This window comes from Pinus tabuliformis, chromosome 4_1, assembly GCF_031772625.1.
Source record: "Pinus tabuliformis cultivar Carrire ecotype Pingquan chromosome 4_1, CPIR1, whole genome shotgun sequence".
Lineage (NCBI taxonomy): Eukaryota > Viridiplantae > Streptophyta > Pinopsida > Pinales > Pinaceae > Pinus > Pinus tabuliformis.
This window is the reverse complement of record NC_142303.1, coordinates 131,573,989-131,590,110: the sequence shown is the minus strand read 5'-3', so window position 1 is coordinate 131,590,110 and position 16,122 is coordinate 131,573,989. Positions and strand designations below refer to the sequence as shown.

General features: G+C 35.5%; 1 pseudogene; it reads right to left on the bottom strand.

The window, feature by feature from the left end:
• Positions 1-14,055: 14,055 nt before the first annotated feature.
• LOC149174554 (rust resistance kinase Lr10 pseudogene) lies at positions 14,056-15,324 on the bottom strand (annotated as a pseudogene).
• Positions 15,325-16,122: the final 798 nt, after the last annotated feature.

Sequence of the window (16,122 nt, the reverse complement as noted above, 5' to 3'; positions counted from 1 at the left end):
GTTTTTGCTTCGTGGAAGTTCCAGGAGCCACCAGGGCCAAATCAGTTTGGGAGCTGCATTGGGAATTGTGCAGCCATTGGAAGTGGAACGAAGGTCATTCCTGAAGGTTTCCAGCATTCTGAATCCATTTCTACAGCTCGTTTTGCCTTCTGAGGAATTCTTCTCACTGTTTAGCTTCAGGGAAGCTTTCAGGGCCACTAGGGCCATTTCAGTGCATGAGCTGTTTGGGGGCTATGTTCATCCGTTTTTGGTGATTCAAAAGCCTATGTCTGCTATTTTCGACCTTCTGAGTCTAATGGAAGAGGTTTCAGAACCAATTGAGGTCATCTTCACCTCGAAATTCTCCATTCAAGTGTAAAGAGCCATCAGGGCCAATTGGGGAAAGTATTGTATGAAGGTACAATTTTCACTGTTTAGTGTTGGGAAAGAGCATGTTTAGCTAATTCCTATCTTCTGATTCTGTATTTACAGTCAGATCTGTCCTTTGAGACATTCATATCCTTGTATTAGCCTTTGTAGCATTTTAATACAAGAGGACAAGCCTAGTTGGAGAGGCTTGGTCCAGCAGATGTAGCCCAGGAGGGGGTGAACTGCTTTATCATTTTGATGTCTTTATTTGCTGAAGATTATATGGTAAACAAATCTGATATAAAGTTTTAAACAGCAAATATACATAACTTGCATACACACATAATCACCTATTCAGCTGCAGAAAGTTTTTGTCTTATTCCGCAAGACCTAAACTTCAAGCATGTGTATGTCAAAGATTCTAAGTGTTTACTTGTTTATTTCTTTAGGCAGAGCCTGTAGAGGGCCAGGTAGCCTCTGGAACTCATCCTCTTTTTAGAGGTGACATGTCCGGTGAATGCCCCTACAGTCTATCTCTGTATAAGAAATAAGAAGTTTACACAATTTTAGAGGTCATTGGAGTGTTTAGCTCACAATTGAAATAATTGGAAATGGATACCTTGCACCCTTAAACAAGTACATTCCATTTTCAGATCAGTTAAACTGGTTGTATTTAGTCTAACTGATCAATAGACTAGAGATGAGTTGGGTGAATTAGTTATTAATTAATTCACAAGTTATTAACTCATAATGCAACTATAGAATACATCAGTTAACTCAGTTGCATGTCAGTGCATGTTCAGTTCAACAGGGACAGGTGGTAGAGAATCAGATTGCTATCAGTTGTGACTATAGTTGTGCACCATATCTTGCACAATCAAGGGATTGAGTGTGCCAATGAGTTTGCTCAGGTATTTGCCCAGTATTGTAGCCTTTGCTCACGTCCAACAAAGTGTGAGTGATTATTTTGAGGTGAAATACGAGTTTGGGAAGCCATTCTCATCAATTCTTGAGCAGGTATTGAGCTGTGGAGGCAGGCAAGCAGCGGGGGAGATTTGGAGATCAGATCTAAGCTGTATTCTGTGTAACAGGTGGAGCTGGTACTGGGTTGCTTCTGATAAGCATTGTACTTTGTAATGTTACATGATTCAATCAATATAATATACAGATAGTGTGGGGTTTTTAGCGAGATGCTTTCCCCGGGATACATACTGTGTTAATGAGTTTGATTGATGCTTCTATGTGTGCCTGTGAATGTTTCTGCTTCTGTAAATTGATGATCAACGTAGAGGAGGTTATGTATTGTGTATGTATTCCGCAATAGTACATGATCAGGATAATCTCCATTGAATATGTGTCATATTATTCAAAATTTATACAGAATCTGCCTTTGAAAAAGGAAATTGAACCAAATTTAAAATCATTTTACATTCATATCTTGAGACGCATCGAATTATCTTCAAGAAAGAGTAAGATGTCCTAGGCAATGACCTCTCCTCAACCCGGGTTTATCTCTAGTAGCTACAACACATAAAAAAAATGTGTTGAACACATTTTTTTAATCTATCTTCAATTTTTATCAATGTGGGTATTCTCAAAAGCCTGCATAATGGATACGCGTTGAATGCGAGATTCAATTCTGTGTCCAACGAGTGTCTACACTTGAAATTTGAGTAAACCCATAAGGAGGTAAGCCAAAAGTACGATTAAAAAGGGTAGTTTTCTTCTTTCCCTCCAAACTTAAAAACTCTTGTTTTATTATTTTAACTATTATTTTCTTAATTTTCCTTAGGAAAGCACTTTTAGGCTGAAATTTCTTATAATGTGGATGAGTTGAATTTTATTCATGATCTTCTTACTACATGAAAAATGAAACCTATCTTTTTGTGCTTTCCAATACAAGGCTTACAACCACACTATCTAATAGAGATGATTGGTAAATTTGCAAAAGAAACTATTCATATAAACACAACTTGCAAAATGGAAATATTGCTAACCTAAATACAAAAAAAAAGATGTGTGATAAAATGTACAAAGGAGAGAGACTAGAGTGCTTAGGTTGGGCCTTGACCTAAGGGAACTGGGCCCTATAGAACACACTTAAATTCAAGACAATACAAGAATTCTCATTGATCTAAAAAAGTGCTCAAGTACATGGAAATTAAAATGACAAATACAAGCTTCCTAGCTCTAACAGTCACTACTCTTCTCTAAAAGTTTGAATCCTATTGAGCCCTTGGGATTCTTTATTTCTACAAAAATGGTTGAGGGTAAACCTCCTTAGAAGGAGGGTTTCTTACCTCCAAATCCCTATAAAGGTGGATCTAGCTCCATGAGATCCTCGCAATCCGTGAGTGCATTAGTTGTTCAATAGATCCTCGAAATGTATGTGAGTAAATATAGGGACTAAGTTAAGTTGTAGGTGAGTAAATTTAATGGAAATGCCTCCTACATCTCCTCCAGCTTTCTGCAACAGGTACATAATAAATGTACCCTTTTCCTACACATTAATCATGTTAGACCACAAGATATGATAAATATCATTTAATCTTCCTAATACACACATTATAATAAAAATGGTGTTATCCAATGCAAGGAGATAGGTAAATGTATGTTGAAGGATGACCATATGGACCTTTTTACATACATGTTATTGAGGCCCTTCATCAACCCCCCACTAAAGGTGTTTCTCACCCTCTGAGAAACTCAACCACTTAATTCCATTTCATGCATAGCCCTGGTGGTAGCCCTAACATCCCACGATATCTTTGATGGAGTCCCCTCTTAAGGGTCTTTGTCTCTTCCTATTATTGTTGCTCTTCTACCTTTTCTTTTCTTTCTTGTAGACCTAGTAGCAAAGGAGGGCTGAACTTAATCCCAATCTTTTTGACCTTCAGACTTTGAACTATTATCTTATATAAGGGTGTCTTCTCCAAGGCATTCCTGAATCTCTCTTGAAAGTGATAGTCTCTAATTTTTAAGCTATGTGGTAAGGAGTTCCATCTCCTCTGAAAGGCTTGCAAACTCTTGGTTCTTAGCAGCCTAAAAATGTCTTCAAAGTGCATGATGGGTTATTCCTATATTTCTATGTATAGTGATGCCAATATGGGGTATTTAGAGATGATCATATGGTTGTTGATGACAAGGTTAGAGGCTCTCAATTCTGCTCTAATCCATAGGGGTTGATGAGTTTCCTTGGATATAACCATTTTTGCCTCTTCAACCCTTGCTTCCTTAGGAGTCAACTAAGAGTCAAAAAATACAAAAAATACTTATATTAACTTTATTGGTCAATCTTCCAACTATAATACCATTCATTATTTGTATTCTAAACACAAATATTCCTTATTATATTAAATTCTTCCCAATGTACTTCTCCCCCCCTTCCACCCCCTCACCTCGCCCCTCCTCTCTCTCTCTCTCACACACACACACATAACTACTTTTAACACAAACCATATCTCATATCTTTCCTTTTTTTTTTATCTTTTAATTTGATTGGTTATTTACAAACGGTGGTAAATAATACAATATTAAAAGTTCAAAATTAAATGTTTAGTCCTTTGTTGATATTATGCTGAGTGAAATGAGGATTGTCTCTGTTGAAGCACTTGATATGGTGTGACTTATAAGCTATTTAAAAAGAGTAGAGAAAAATGAGGACAATTGGTCTAAGATTATCTGAAATGACATTTTGTGCAAAAGAAAGAAGACTTAGATGTGGAAAAATATCAAATGGTTCAACAAATGGGGTATTTACCTGAACACATGTCCCACTAAAGGTAAAGAGATAAATATTTTTATTATTGACAAGTTCCACAAGCATATTTTGGATAAAAGGATAAGGAGAAAGAAAAAGTATTGTATTGAAGAGTTCAATCCCACCTGCAATCATCATAAAAAAACGTACATAGGGGCCACTATATCATGGAGAGTCAAAATTCTCATTGCTTAGTTAAGAACTAACTCTTTCCTACTCTATTGTGAAAGACATTGAAAAAGACCAAAAAGTTCTCATTGGGTAGTTAAGAACTAACTCTCACCTACTCTATTGTGAAGGACATTGAAAAAGACCAAAAGAAATTTAGGAAAAATACTTAGAAATGAAATTAGAAGCACTCATCATTAAGTTGAATTGGAGAAGGGATAAAATGTATGATTCTATTTGACACCCCACTTATCCCATAAACTATTTTTGACCCGGCCAATATTAAAATTAATTTTTCCTCTCTTTCTATAATATTATTTTAATATAAATATATATAATACAAAATTATAGTCGTGAATCGTAACCTAGCTTATTCAAAACAAAGTGATTTTTCCATTCACTTAATCGTCCAACTCAATTACGTGGTTGGAGTTTATCCTTATATAAACCCTAAGAGAGCTTGACACAGTCAACCTGAAACTCAGGGTGACTACAACCGCTGTTAATTTCCCGAAAAGGATACCCAAATGTAAAGCCCCCACATGTATAATTGCCACGACATTCCTCGTAATGACTGCCGAGACATGATGTCGAGGAGCAGATGAGGAGGAGCAGAAGTGCAGGTGCAAGATGAAGAAAAAGATAAACAAAGCGAGTCATTGAATTGGGAAAAAGGAGGTACTGATTCTGATGCTCTGCTCTGTTCTTATGTTGGAGATTATAAACACAGAAATAGGGAGAGGTGGTTGTTGAGGGAAAATGACATGCAATTGCGGGGAATATTTCAAAGTCAACAAGCCAATTGGGCTTTGGTAGTTCATTATTATCTAAAATGGCAAGTCTGCAATTTCGTGTCATTTGATATGAATTATGGTAAGTAGAGTTGGGAGTGGTTGTTGAGGGAAAACGACATTCAATTTCAATATTTCAAAGCCAACAAGCCAATTGGTCTTTGGTAGTTCATTATTATCTAAAATGGCAAAGTCTGCAATTTCGTGTCATTTGATAAGAATTATAAAATGGCAAGTCTGCAATTTCGTGTCATTTGATATGAATTATCGCCGTTGTTTCCACTGTCCATTAAGTTGGGTTTTTCAGGCTTGGTCCAACTCGGATGTGTGGGACAGGTTCCACGTGTTTCATGGTTACCCCTTTCCATAAAACTTAAATTAATGATGCGATAACAACTTAAATCCACGTAAATTATTTAATCTAGATTATAAAATTTTCATATTATTTATATTCTACTTACCAACTAACATATTATTTATATTCTAGAGGCCAACTAAAATATATATAGTTCAATGGTTTTAGATGATTTAATTAAGCCAAGATGTACCGAGAGATGGGGAAGACACAGGAAGGTAGGAGAGAGGAATGATGAGAGAGATCGCTTGCGAGAAAGTAGGAGAGAGGGAGGGATAGAGAGATGGAGTTTGAGGTGGAGAGAGGGAGGGAAGAAGAAAGACATAGAGAGTGAGAAGGGGATAGAGAGAGGGAGTGACAAGGGAGATATGGAGAGAGAGAGTGTATGTTTATGGGTGAGATAAAGAGACAAAGAAGGAGATAGAGAAAAGGGGGGGAGAAGGAGAGAGAATGAGAGAGGGAAGGATATAGTAACATAGTTGGAGAGAGAGAGAGTGAGATAGAGAGAGTGATAGGGGAAGAGACACGATTGGAGGGGGAGAGAGAGAGAGAGAGTGGGAGGTAGGAGAGAAATGGAGAGAGAGGAGGAGAGTGATGGGGGAAGAGAGATAGAGGTAGGAGAGGAAGTACGAAAGAGGAGGAGAGAGGGAAGGATAGGGGGATGGAGTTGGAGGGGGAGAGAGGGAAGGATAGGGGGGAGTTGGAGGGGGAGAGAGGGAGGGAATAATAAATACTAGAGAGTGAGAAGTGGAGAGAGAGAGGGAGTGACAAGAGAGAGATGGAGAGAGAGTGTGTATCTTTGGGGTGAGATAAAGAGACAAACAAGGAGAGAGAGAGAATGGGGGAGAGAAGGAGAGAGGAGAGAGGGAGGGATATAGTAATAAAGTTGGAGAGAGAGAGAGAGAGAGAGAGAGAGAGAGAGAGAGTTGGATATGATGACAACTGTCTTTTCCTTTCCTCTATTGTTGAATTTCTTTGGTTTCATGTCGAGATGACACTTCCAACAATTAGCTTCATCATGTCCCTCTTAGGAACAATGTTTACATATTGTTTTCTCTCCTTCTTTCTTAATGGATGCATTTTTCTTTCCTTTGAAACACTTTTCTTTCTCTTTGCCATTAAATGGATTTTTATTACCCTATTATGGAGTGTTCCCTCTTGCCTCAAGATGACTGGCTTGCACACACACAACATCTAGATTATTGGGATTAAACATCAAAATAGTATGCCTAAGGTAACTGTGTAAACTCCCTATGTACTTCAACAATGTGTCTTGTGATTGCAAATCTACACCTAACACTAGAGACCTTTTTTCTAAATTCTTGGGGTGTAATCTTGCACATTTTGACCTTTAAGTTGTCTAAAGTTCTTCCAATTAATGATGGCCTTTTACATCTAAGCTAGAGGGTATTTAATTGTATTTTAATTGCAGAAATGAAATGAGACCAAGAAATTGAGATCTTACCATGTTTTTTTTATCTTCTCTTGTGTCTTTGATTCACACCATACTAGTGTTGCACCCTCTATTCTCAAGAAAGTTAACTGAATTTATATCATCCTCTTGAAGGTTTTGAATTCTACAACAAACCTCCAACCGACGAATCCAATTATCAACCTTCTCTACATTCACTTCACCATTATACATGGGTAGCTCAAATTTAACATCAAGTTTTAGTACGAGTGATTTACCAGTTCCTTTTGAGGTATGTTGATGAGTATGAGTAAGGGTTGTGTTAGTGGAAGAGGGTAAAGATACCTGTGAAGATGAACATGAAGAAGATAATGGAAAGGGTGGAGGTTTACCACCATTTTCGTTACCTCCTCCTGAATAACCTTCTCCTTTGGGGGGTTTGGAGCTTTCACTCTGTAGCTTGGTATTCCTCTCTTCATAGAGGACCTTCACCATCTCTGTCATATCAAAGAAAGCCTTCCTGAAGACCTTCTAATCTTCTGTCATGTTTGTAGGTTCTCCTTCATGAGCCATACTCACTGGAGCTTCAACCACAACTTGAGGAAGAACTGGTGTTGGGGATTGTGGCAACCTTTCCCTCCTTCTCCTTGACCCAACTTCAAGGCTTTCAACCAGCTTCCCTTCTCCTCTTTTGAGTTTTAACCTTGTAAGCATGACATAAACTTGCAAATAGTTAAATCCTTCTTTCACAAAGAAAACCTAATGCTTTGATACCAAAATGATCTAATTAAGAATATTAGTTTTGTTGTACTAAGATCCTCCTCGGATTATAACAAAATTATATTCATGTGCTTAAGGATTCATGAGTTTATTGCAAGTGAAAATGAGTTTTTATGTTAATTTTATGAGCAATTTTAACATAAATAAGAGACTGAACAACAAAATATAAATGTACATAACATCACCAATAACACATCACAACATGAACATGATGAAGGAGTTCACCCCTCCTAGGCTACGTCTCCTTGGTCCAGCATCCAATGGCTTGAGCCTCTCTATTATGCTCAAATATGTGTTTACAATGCTCAAATGCTCTGTAACCTGCTCCAATGAGTCTAGAATGTCCAAAAATGGCCACTTAGCCTCTTTTTTCACACAATTTGGTCGAAAACTGGAGAAGTTATGACCTCTCTTAGTTTCTTCATTATTCGCTCTACAATTTGCCCAAAATCTAGCACCAACCCTCATTTTCACCCTAATTTTCACTAACAAGCCACCAAATCCATTGAAATATGGGTGGATTTGTCAAACATTTAATTTGGCCGTTGAGGCCTAAAATGCATAAATTTAGGGTCATATGGGGGGAGGGGGACATGCACCCAAGGGTTAACCCTCAGCACTGGCCCCTTTTCCTCCGACGGTCACGTAAAATGGTGGCGGTTAAGAAGTGGCATTCACATGGGGCGGTTAAGTTCGCGCCCACCTCCAAACAATGTGGCATCAAAGTTTAAATTAAGCGCACCATCATATGTTGTTAAGAACCATGTGCATGGTATGTTGGTAAAGTCGTTGTGTCAGTGTTGTAAGGTCGCGGGTTCGACCCCTGCTGCTTCTGCTTGGACTATAACAACAATTTTGGAGGCCTCCTAGCCTACCACATGGTGGCCTCCGGCTAGGCCACATGTCAGCCTGTGGTTGGCCATCATTTCGACCAATGAAAAACCACAAAATACGACCAGTCAAGATGTGCCACTTGGCATGATTTCATTAGCCAAGAAGCACTTTGACCAAGTCAATGTCCACATCACCACCCCCCAGTCAATGCCACATCAATAGTATGGACTACTGACTGGGCTGTCCTTTTTTTTGAAAATTTGCCTGTTTGGGAAAGTGAAGATAACTTGTTTCTAGAGTCATACGTAACTCGTTTCCAGGTTCCACACCAATCGGACCACTTTGAAATTTGAGCTATTTTGTGAGCTCCTGATCAGGCTCTCATTATGTTTTTACTTGTAAAGGAATGAACAATGTATATATGACCTAATAGATGATAATGCAACAAATGATACTGAGGGAACAATGCTTCATAGCGATTCTTATATAAGTATGAGACCCCTATGCTTCAATCTGTTTCTTACACATGTAGATTACATATTTGTGATATGTTTGACAAAACACCTGTCATGGCTAGTAGGTGTATGGTTAAGGGCTTGTTCTATTATTTACATTTGAATCATTATTTCCTTGTTATCTCTCTGTTCTGAAGGTGTCGTTCAATTCTAGGCAATGACCTGGGCTCTAGGCTTGAAAAAGTGGCTCAAATCCTAGGGACGTTGGCACAACACTGGGAAAAATAGTCCCTAGACGCTGACTTGCCTTGGCATGAGAGAATTCATAGCCTCCTGGACATTGATAGGTCCATATCATGGGAGCATCTAGGGTTCAAGTGGTCTAAAACATTAGTGGGACCTGGGGGCTAGCTATCTGAGTAGTTGGGATGGTTCCTGGGAGTCTTGTAGCTAATGTGGAAGGTCTGTATGTTGTGTTTTTGTCGATTCCACTTCCTTAAGGTCACATAGGAGGTTGAATCTAATCATAGTAGCCTCTCGTCACATGTTTACCCCGGTTGGCTGGTTACTTGGGTAGATGTGGGAGGAGGGTGTTACATATGCATATTTAACTCAGAAGTTTGGAAGTGATACAAGAGTAGTGGTAGAGAAAAACCAATTACTTAGAGAATTATGTTTGAAGAAATCAACTATCTTCGAGTATTTTTGGAACTTGAAGGTATTATCTGAAATTTGTTAATCATTATGCACACATTATCGACCAATTCCTATCTCTCTTAAAGAAAAGCTCATTTGTATGGAATGGTGAGGTTACTTTGGCATCCTCACTCTTAAAGGATGTCATGTCTTCTGCACTAGTATTGACAATATAGTAGAATGTGATGCATTAGGAAAAGGAATTGGAGTATTATTGATGCAAGAAGGGAGACAAATGGAATTTGAAAGGAAATAATTCAAGGGAAAATATTTCATGAATGAACACATGGAAAACAAATGGAAGCAATTGTACATGCAATAAAAAATAGTAATAGTGTATTATTTGGAGACACCTTAAGGTCAATATCGACCATGAAATCCTAAAATACTTTATGGAGAAAATATTGTCATCAAAAGCGAAACAAAAATGGGTAGAAAAAATATAAGGGCTTGATTTTGAAATAATCTGCATGAAGGGGAAGGACAATGTGCTAGTAGATGCTCTTTCTAGAATATAAGAAGCCTCAAGTTTATATTATATTACATATTCTATTCAGTATGGTTGGCAGAAGCTCACCATGTATGAAAAAATCACAACAATTTAAACAAAATGTCTAATGTATAAAGGAAGAAATGAATTCTATAAAACATTGGGACTAGAAAGAAGATATACTTTGGTACAAGAATATGATATTTTTTATGCCTTCAATCATAATTGAAGAAATAAATATTAAGAGAATCCGACAAATATCTAATGAAAAGACATGTAAAGTTCATTAAACTATTTTAAATAAGAAATAAATATATATATATCTATATATATATATATATATATATATATATAGTTATTAATACTTATTATGTATTTTTTTAACTTATTGCACATTAAATTAACATTATTATGTGTATAATTTCCATTATGTATAACCAATAACCCTAACATTACATTAAAAAAAATACAAAAAATACTTATATAAATTTTATTAGTCAATCTTCCAACTATACCACCATTCATTATTTATATTCTAAACATGAATATTCCTCATTATATTAAATTCTTCCCAATGTATTTCTCCACACACACACTTATATATCTATATATATATATATATATATATATATATAATATATATATATATATATATATATATAACACAAACCATATCTTTTCTTTTCTTTTTTCCTTTTAATTTGATTGGTCATTTACAAACAGTGGTAAATAACTCAATATTTTAAGTGAAAAAAAATTAAAAAATATTAACAATTAAAAAATTAAAGCGTTTGATTACAAAAAGTTCAAAATTAAATGTTCAGTTTTTTTGTTGATATTATGCTCAGTGAAATGAGGATGTCTCTATTGAAGTACTTGATATAGTGCGACTCATAAGCTATTTAAAAAGAGTAGAGAAAAATGGGGACATTTTGTCTAAGATTGTCTTAAATGACATTTTGTGTAAAAGAAAGAAGACTTGGATGTGGAAAAATATCAAATGGTTCAACAAATGAGGTATTACCTAAACATGTGTCCCACGAAAGGTAAAGAGATAAATATTTTTATTATTGACAAGTTCCACAAGCACATTTTGGATAAAAGTATAGGGAGAAAGAAAAAGTATTATATTGAAGAATTTGATCCCACTTGCAATCATCATAAAAAGAGTAGAGAAAAATGGGGACATATTGTCTAAGATTGTCTTAAATGACATTTTGTGTAAAAGAAAGAAGACTTGGATGTGGAAAAATATCAAATGGTTCAACAAATGGGGTATTTACCTAAACATGTGTCCCACGAAAGGTAAAGAGATAAATATTTTTATTATTGACAAGTTCCACAAGCACATTTTGGATAAAAAGATAGGGAGAAAGAAAAAGTATTATATTGAAGAATTTGATCTCACTTGCAATCGTCATAAAAAAAAAATGCACATATGGGCCAATATATCATGGAGAGTCAAAATTCTCATTGCTCATTTAAAAGCTAACTCTCGCCTACTCTATTGTGAATGACATTAACAAGACCAAAAAAAGATTGGGAAGAAACAATATGTACTCAGAAGTTGAGAACACTCATCATTAAATTGAATTAGAGAAGAGATGAAATGTATGATTCTATTTGACACCCCACTTGTCCCATAAACTATTTTTAACTCGGTGAATATTAAAAATATTTTCTCCTTTATTTTTATAATATTATTTTAATAAATATATATAATACAAAATTATCCTCGTGTGATGTAACCTAGCTTATTCAAAACAAAGTCATTTTTCCATTCACTTAATCGTCCAACTCAATTACATGGTTGGAGTTTATCCTTGATCATATCAGTGCGATGTATGACTAGGCACTTAGTCCAAAGATGGAATAGTCACATGACTGAAATTGGGAATCATGGATGGTTGGATGACTAGGCATTTAGTCCAAATGGAAGAGTCAAATGATTAAATTTGGGAATCATGGGTGGTTGAGTATAACTATTATTTTTTTATTTTAGCATATTTATATATATTTATAAAATTGGGAATCATGGGTGGTTGAGTATAACTATCATTTTTTTTTATTTTTTTTGGTATATTTATATTTTTATTATTGACAAGTTCTACAAGTATATTTTAGATAAAAAGATAGGGAGAAAGAAAAAGTATTATATTTAAGAGATCAATCTTACTTACAATCATCATAAAAAAATATACATATTGGCCAATATATCATAGAGAGTCAAAATTCTCATTGCTCAATTAAGAACTAACTCTCACCTACTCTATTAAGAACTAACTCTCACCTACTCTATTGTGTAAGACATTGAAAAAACCAAAAAAAATTGGGAAGAAACAATATATATTGAGAAATTAGGAGCACTCATCATTAAATTGAATTAGAAAAAAAATGAAATGTATGATTCTATTTGACACCGGACTTGTGCTATAAACTAATTTTAACCCAGTGAATATTTTCCTTTTTCTAATATTATTTTAATTTAAGATATATAATACAAAATTATCCTCGTGACCTAGCTTATTCAAAACAAAGTCATTTTTCCATTCACGTAATCATCCAACTCAATTACGTGGTTGGAGTTTATCCTTCATCATATCAATATTTAGATCAGTTGATGTATGACTAGGCACTTAGTCCAAAGATGGAATAGTCAAATCACTGAAATTGGGAATCATGGATGGTTGGATGAGTAGGCATTTAGTCCAAATGGAAGAGTCAAATGATTAAAATTGGGAATCAAGGGTGGTTGAGTATAACTATCATTTTTTTATTTTGGTATATTTATATACATTTATAAAATTGGGAGGCATGGGTGGTTGAGTATAATTACCATTTTTTTATTTTGGTATATATTTATATACATTTATAAAATTGGGAATCATGGGTGGTTGAGTATAACTATCATTTTTTATTTTGGTATATTTATATTTTTATTATTGACAAGTTTTACAAGTATATTTTAGATAAAAGGATAAGGAGAAAGAAAAAATATTATATTGAAGAGTTCAATCCTACTTACAATCATCATAAAAAAAACGTACATATGGGCCAATATATCACAGAGAGTTAAAATTCTCATTGCTTAATTAAGAACTAACTCTAGCCTACACTATTGTGAAAGACATTGAAAAAGACCAAAATTTTTTGGAAAAAAGAGTGTACACTGAGAAATTAGGAACACTCATCATTAAATTGAATTAAAAAAAAGTCAAATGACTGAAATTGAGAATCATGGATGGTTGGATGAATAGGCATTTAGTCCAAATAGAAGAGTCAAATGATTAAAATTGGGAATCATGGGTATAACTTAATCATTTTACTATGTTTATAATATAATTATTATTATAACTTAATTATTTTACTTTCTAGGTTCATATTCTATGTTATAATATAATTGTTATTATAATTAAATTATTTTACTTTCTATATTCATAATTTTTAGATTGATATTGAATTATCATAATTTTTAAATTTATATTTAATTTTAAATTTTATAAATATAATTTTAAATAAATATAAAGTTTTGATTTATTATTAAATTTTATTTAAAATTAAATTTATATTGTTAAATTTATTTGTAAAATATTAAAACAAATATTTACACATTTAAAAATATTATATAATATACCTTAAATAACATAAAATTACTATCCTACTTTAAAAAATTACAAACCAAAACTTAAAATACTTAGAATGTCCTTATCACATTCCATCCTGATTACATATTAAAAAAAAAACTGATATTTTACATATTTAAATTAGAAAGATTAAGTTCAATACTCATAAAATAACGTACACTTATATAATCTTTTCTTTATATATTAAAAATAATAAATTCAAATAAATAAACATATATATAATTAAATGAGATACACTATCTCTAGATATATGCCCCCGATTACAAAATTTTAATTTTACACTCCACACTCATTTGTAACTCATTTGTAACGTTATGAAATCTTATTAAAAATTCTTAATACCTATTACAACATAAAAATCAGGTTTCCCTATAGAACCAAATGAGATGCTATTTTTGTTGGCACGAATTACAGAAGGGTCGCAAGTAACAATGCTACCATAAAACGACATTGAACAAGAATTTAAGTGGAAGATAACAATGGATTTTCAGGTGCAGCGGTGGAGGAGGAATTGAACGGCAAGGGAGGATTGGCCACGTCGTCTCCATTTCCTTCTAACATTTGAACAACCCTGCTCATGCTCGGACGATCTATGGACTTGTATTGAATGCACCAGAGCCCAACTTTAGTGAGTTTTCTCGCCTTCTCCTCATCTTGTGCTGCTATGACTCCTCTTCTTAGTCTCATCCCCAAGTCCCCAGTTTCAAGCAGCTTGAAAGCCCACTCAGTAAAGTAAAACTGGCTGGAATTGGTAACCTTCCAATCGAAGTTCTTTCTACCCCCAACTATTTCTAGCAAAAGCATTCCGAAACTATAGACATCTGATTTATCCGTAACAGGGCCCAGTTCTCTGTCACATACCTCTGGCGCAACATATCCTGGCGTCCCTCTCCCGGCCGTCATTGAGATATGGTCGTCTCCCTTTCCACAAAGCTTTGCGAGACCAAAGTCAGAAACTTTTGGCGTGAATTCCGCATCCAGCAATATATTGTGAGGTTTGATGTCGAAGTGTATGATGCGCTTCTCGCAATCTTGGTGTAAATATGCAATTCCACGAGCCACACCAAAGCTATAGCATACAATTGTTCCCACATTATGACTTGCGGCCTCTTCTCTTTTGCGGCAAATATTACTTTTTCGAGAGACCCATTTACCATGTACTCATATACCAGTGCGCTTGTAGGATTTTCGAAGCAATACCCCAACAGCCGAACCAAATTGACATGATGGATCCGTCCAACGGTGGCGACTTCATTCATGAATTGAGTCTCGCCATGCCTATGCCGGTCAAGAAGCTTGACAGCCACTAGAGCACCATTCTGAAGCTTCCCTTTATAGACCACACCAAAACCTCCTTCTCCCAACTTTTCTGCAAAGTTGTTTGTCATCTTCTTGAGTTGTGACTGCGAATATCTGGTTGGCATTTCATAAGCATATTGCTCTAGGAATTTCTCAACCTTTGAATCAGAGCTACGGGGAGGACGAAGAGGTTGTTTTCTCCTCTTGGCACAATACCATAAAAAAATTACTGCTATCGCTATCAACGCAAGTCCCCCAATCGAGCAACCTGCGGTGGAATGAACAGGTTGAAATCAATATGCTCTTTGTCTAACCCCTAACAGAATAATGGATAGAATAAACAAATCATATTCACCTATTTTAATCGCTGAATTTAACGAACGTCCTGGACCTGCAAGGATCCACATATTTTGGTAAGAGAATGCATACTCGACAGATCCGGAAACTCACAGGGAAGGCGAAGAATTCAAACACTTAGTTTTGTAATCAAATCTGTAGAAGGTGATTGGGAAACCTACCATTGCGGGGGCATACGTATGGCTGGATTGTGCCATCGCTACAATAGCAAAGAAATGTTGTCGGGTTCAATTTGTCATAACCACATCTCCCAGTACTGTTCAAACAAGTGTCACAGCGTCGATCACTCTCCGGATCGACATTCCATGTGACCTTAAAACCCTGCGCTAGTAAAGTCTTAATTTTAATGGGCTCCTGAGAGAGGTAACTCTTATTACTCGGTAGTTGAAGATGGGTTGAACAGAAGCTTTCCCCCTCTGAGTCTAACTCTGTAGTTAAACTGTAGTACCAAGCATCACCACAAATGCTGAAATTAAGCGCTTTTGATACAAAATTGCTGTCATGGGTTTGATCGCAGTTCCTCCAAAATGTCAGATTGGTGTATCCATCCGCCAGGCGAAAAAACTGAGAGTCATACCACCATGACTGATTGTAGTTACCTGAAATATTGCATGATTCACCCCCATAGATCCAGATTTGGTCGTTAACGACAGTCATGGTATGATCGCTGTTATTGCACAAGAAAAGGGGCTCCGATAGGCGATAATTTTTTCCACCCATATAAACGCTAGGAG